Source organism: Rhinolophus sinicus, linkage group LG06 (genome assembly GCF_036562045.2).
Source record: "Rhinolophus sinicus isolate RSC01 linkage group LG06, ASM3656204v1, whole genome shotgun sequence".
Lineage (NCBI taxonomy): Eukaryota > Metazoa > Chordata > Mammalia > Chiroptera > Rhinolophidae > Rhinolophus > Rhinolophus sinicus.
Window position 1 is genome coordinate 25,231,814 of NC_133756.1, and position 6,000 is coordinate 25,237,813.

A 6,000-nucleotide genomic window follows, 5' to 3' on the forward strand; every position below is an offset into this window, starting at 1 on the left:
TCTAGTATATTCAACATTAAAAAATTCTTGAGGTTTGAATTGCATTCTGAAAAATTAGCATTTAAATTACAAAAAAATATTCTAATGATTGAACTTTATAGTAAGCCAAATATAAAATGTGAAAAAAGCCACATCAAAAGTAGTTGTAAGTTTTATAAAAGTGAATCAGAATCAGTTATATAAAAAAAAAAGAATGCTTCAAAATGTATTTTTCTTCACTGTTCTCCAAACAATATTTGAAATAGATTATAAAAGGCTTAACATGTACATTTAAAAAAAATAAAGGAAGATACGTAAGGTGATTTCTTTTTATTCCTCATTAGGAAAATGTTAAAGCTCCACTTCCGGGGATGTAGTTGAAGACAGTTTTGACGTCTATTTTTTCGCCCCGAAAAAACTCATGGCAGATGCTGTGATAGATTTTTCATTACACCTTATAATTTTTAGCATTTCCCTAATCTATGTCTGTAGCCAAGAACGCCTGAAATTTTACACCATTTATTACATAATCTTTCTGAGCTATCAGGTGGATCAAATAATGAAAAGAGTATAAGAGCAGGATCATAGTGGGGATACCAACAACAGGCTCACTTTCCATATTCTGGCAAGGGCCCCAAAGTGTCAAATTTGTGTGGGGACCTCCTCCCAACGTGCTTTGTTCTCCCTCCTCTCTTTTTCCCAGTAATAGGAGACTCTGTGTGGGGCCCTAGGATGACGACACAAAGAGGAAAAAAGCAAAGTGGGGGAAATAAATGCTGCCTCCAATCTTTGGGAAAGTGGAAGGTGTTCCCAGAAAAGGTAAGGATTACCCAAGTGGTAGAAGAAAGCAGAAAGACAGGTACACGAGGGTTGGGCTACTCAGTTATGGTTAGCAGGGATGACAGTATGGCTATACCTGGATGATCTCCTTCCCTTGTTGCTCAGCCCTTTTCCTGAGAAAGTTGTTTCAAGTTCTGCGTCGTAAAGGGCTGTAACCTAAAAGAAGACCATCACCTTTTTAATGGTTAAAGAGTTGTCACCGGAAGGAGAAAATAAACAAAAAATCCCTCCTCCTCAATTTTAAGGATCTTAGCAGCAGAGGGTGCCAGCTAGACAATCAGCGCTGAGCAACCCTGGGAAATGGCAAAGAGTATGGGTCACTTGGGTTTCCAGAGAGAATAGAGAGGTCAGAACTTAATAAAACCTCAGGGAATACTCAGTTCCTGTAACATTTCTATTTGTTTCCAAGGTTAGTGTGGGATGGGAAAAGAAATCTAATTTTTTAAAGTAAAACTATTATTTTATCTAGAATTTAGTTTATGAAGGACAATATAAATAAATTATTTGTCTTCCTCTAGCCCATGTAAATAAATTGTTTCTGGCTCTAAACCGTAATAGATAAATGAGTGAACAAATTTTGTACGAAAGGCAAAGTCTGAATGCCCTCTGAACTTGGTAGTGGCAATAGTGTTCCTTCCTTCCTTTATTTATTAATCAAGTATTTAAAGAATGCCTACCATGTATGAGGTTCAGTGGGGCGAAGGTTGTCGGAAAATGTTACTAGTGATAGTACAAATGCAGGAGCTTATTACTTGTTTATTTTGACAAAATAAATCATATCAGATTCAAGATTGTTGCTGTTATGACTCTCTCCAATGGTCCTTTGCCATTAATTTTGTCAAGTTCTCTAGAAATTGGTAGGGGTGTACGCTGCTTAAGCATCGCAGTACACAAAAAAGAAGAGTCGAGAATCACAACAGTACAGGACTATAATGAAGAATAAAAGTGTTCTTGTTCTTAGGCTTTTGTACTCGATCTAGATCAATAACTGTCCTAGGAAATGATAATTACACAACAGAGATACAGCTACAGCTTAATAGAATGACAGAGTGAAAGGTGAATTCTAGCCAAGAATGATTAGGGAACACTCTGTGAAGGTGGAAAAAGATGGGCATGATTGCATGGTCTAAGACTTTAAAAAGTAAGATAGCACTTTAATTATTAAACAATACATTCTTAAAACATTTATTGAGAACCTAAGTGCTTGGGATGCCAAGATAAACAGGATAAAATCCATGCCTTTGAATATTTCAGGCAGGAGACACATACACCAAAAGAGAGAGAAAAAACAATGCCATAGAACAAATACGATGTTGGGGCACAATATAGTGCAAAACAGAAGTGATACAGGACCTTGCAGGAATAAACAGAAGTGCTATAGGGCTTTACAGGAATAAACAGAAGTGATACAGGACCTCACAGGAATAAACAGAAGTGAAATAGGGCCTTACAGGAATGAACAGAAAGAAGTCTTTAGCGCTGTCTTGGAGGGGACAGGTAAATGAAGATAAAGTGATGCCTGAGCTGAGATTTCATTTGTTACTCAGTCATTCAGCTAACATCTATTAAATGCCTACTATGTTCACAGTGCTTGCCCTCAAGGGATTAATAAGCAAATGGTGGACCAGATACATAAATAGGTAAGTAGAATGATGGATTTAATTAAGCATAAAGTACACAGCGTTATTAAAGACAGAATGGTCAAATGTATCTGGGACGTTGAAGAAAGACAGTACAAAGGAGGTGAATTTTGAAACATGTGGAGGTTATTTGTTTGGCAGACCATGATTGAGAGTACCGAAGAATAAAGAAGTTCCAGACACTGAGAACGATGGGAGAAAAGGTACAGTAGCCTACTACAGGTTGGTGTGGACACAGAATAGAAAGAAATTTCATATGGTTAGAGCTTTGGGTTAGGAAGATGAGGCAAAAAATTAGTTTGGGAGAAGCTAGATTGCAGAGGGCCTTGAATGCAGACTTAAAGGCTTTGAATTTTACTCTGCAGACCAGTCCTTTTTCAAACCGGATGCTATTACGGTAAGTCCTTAAGTTCTAAGGAGGTACCTCAGAAAGGTAAAGGGCATGCCAAAAAGGGCAGATTTTAGGGGTGAATTCCAGACTATAGAGCTTTAAACATTCATCTTTGAGCAATGTAAAAAGTTTTTGAACATTTTTAAGGAAGAAAGTAAAAGGCTAAGCGCTATGTTAGGAAGATTCATCCATCCTCAGTACCATGCCAGAAATCTGGAAGTCATCCAGAATTACTCCATTTCTCTCCTAATTCATAAATAAGCAATCATTAAATCCTATTCATACTTTCTCTTAAACAGTTCTCACGTCCATCCTTTCCCTTCCTTCACTACTGGAAATGCCAGTGGTTCGGGTCCTCGTCATATTTCCTCTGGTCAAATACAAGACCTTGTAACTTACCGCTCCACACTTTTCAGTCCTATCCACAACTTTTTCATATGACTTATTGTACCATTTTGAAATTTATTAATCTAATGTATATATTCTTCAGTAGAGCATAAGTCCCTTGAAAGAAGGTGTGGGAGGTCCTAAAGAACTGTCAAATCAGGAGTCACTGCTAAATGTTCTACAGTTATTCTATCTCGCACTATCATTTATCCCTTTTCTATTGGATGATTCCCATCAGCTTACAAGTGTGCTGTATTTTTCCTTTGTCCTAAAAAGTCCACCCTTGTCTCCACACCTCCCATTTGCTGCTGCCCCTTTCATAGCAAAACTCAAAAGAATTGTACAGAAGCACCTTCTCTATTTCTTCACTTCAATTTTCTCATAAGCTTACTGCACTCTGACCTTTATTTCTATCATTCCACTACAAAGTCATTTGTCAAGGTCATCAGATGCAATGGTCAATGCTTCATCCTCATCTCATTTGATGTATTGGTAGCATTAGACATGGTTGATAATAGTGTCTTGAAATATTGATAATACTTTCTTAAATTCCCTCCTACCTTAGTAGATATTCCTTTTCCATATATTTTGCTAATTCCTCTTCCTTTTATAGATCTCTAAATCTGGGATATCTCAGTCTGAGCATCTCTTTTGGTGTTCATATTCACTTCCTGAGGGATCTCCAGTCATATTGTATATATGCTGATGATTTTGAAACTTACATTTTCAGTCTGGATTTCTCCTCCGAAGTTCACACTCTTGCGGTCAACAACCTACTTGACATGTCCTTTTGAATTTCTATAAAACATTTCACACTTAACCATAGTCAAACAGAATTTTGGCCCTCCTCCTTTTTCTCCCAACTTATTACTCATGAAGCCTTTTGCATTTCCGTCTGTGGCCCGCTTGTTCATCTAGTTGTATGGGCCAAAAAAATCTATGTCTTTGATTCTGCTTTTGTGATTCTTCTCACACCTCTCATTCAACCATTGGCAAATCCTCTTGGTGCTAACATCAGAATGTATGCTAAATCTGAATGGCTCTCACCATCTTCACTGCTGCCACCCTAGTTTAAGCAACTATCAACACTCAACTGGTCTACTACAATGGCCTCTTACTTAGTTTCTTTGTTTCCACTCTTGTCAGCTTAGACTCTTTTCCACACAGCCATCTAGAGAGATCTCTTAAGTTTATAATTCATATCACATCACTCATATTAAAAAATTCTCCCAAAATGTAATCACACTTTTTAAAAAAAATCCAAAGTTTTTAACAAAGTCTACCAAGTATGATCTGGCTCTAGGCATTCTAATTGCAAACACTTCCATTCTTATTTTTGTACTCATCACTCTGGACACACTGCTATTCCTCCAATATGCTATTTGTACTGTCTCAGGGCCTTTGCACTTGCTCTTCCTTCTGTCTGTCATGCTTTTATCCCAGATATTTCAATGGCTCCTTTCTTCACATAATTCTCATGTATCTGTTCAAATGTATCTGCTACATTCTCAGACACTTTCTTTGGCAACCTATGTAAAATGCCTATTCACATCCCCTCACTTTCATTTCTGTATGTATTTCCTCCACTTATTTTTCTTTACAGCGCTTGCCACGAACATTACATTATATTATACAGTAGTTCCCCTCTTCTCCACAGTTTTACTTTCTGTGGTTTCAGTTACCCATAGTCAACCTTGGTCCAAAAATATTAAATAGAAAATTCCAGAAATAAACAATTTATAAGTTTAAAATTGCATGCGTTCTGAGTAGCATGATGCAATCTTGTGTTTTCCTGTTCTCTTTAAACCAGAACATGAATCATCTCTTTGTCCAGGGTATCTGTGCTGTATATGCTCCCCATCCATTAGTCACTTAGTAGCTGTCTAGGTTATAAGATCAGTTATCAGATACTGAGAGAGAGAGAGAGAGAGAGAGAGAGAGAGAGAGAGAGACACATTCACATAACTTTTATTACAGTATGTTGTTGTAATTGTCCTATTTTATTATTAGCTATTGTTTTTAATCTCCTAATGTGCTAATTTATAAATTAAACTTTATCATAGGTATGTGTGCAAACGTAAAAGCGTAGTATACATAGGGTTCCGTACTATCCGTGCTTTCAGACATCCACTGGGGGATTTGGAATGTATCCCCCATGGATAAGAGGGGGACTGCTGTATATTTGTTTGATAGTTTATTGTCTGCCTTTTCCATTAAAATGTGACAAAGATTCTCTCCTTGACCTAACTCTTGTCAGGATCCTCTGAGCCCAACTGAACCCATAGTGGGGCATGTCCTCAAGAGCCCCGTTTTAACAAGAATCCTGCTGAGTCAGGTTAGCCAGGATAATGATTCGACAGGCAACAAAATTCCTTATCCTTCCTATGACCTTGGCCTGCTTTCAGCAAGGATCCTGTTAGGTCAGTTTAGCAAAGAATTATCCCCTTTTGGTCATTTCTCTGCCAGTGACCTTTGTACCCTGCTCCTGGGCTATAAATCCTCACTTTTCTTTGTTTATGCATAGTCGAGGCCAATTTCTCACTCCTACTGCAAAACCCCATTGCAGTAGTTCTTATACCGATGGCAGTAGTCCCGAGTAAAGTATGCGTTTAACGAGTGTCATGATTAATTTTTTCTTTAACAAAATGTTAACATTATGAGTGGTAAACGAGTCACTAACTGCCATGACTGTCTCAGTCACTACTGTATCCCCAGTGCCTAGACCAGGGGCCTAGGACTCAGTAGGCATCAACACACCTGTGT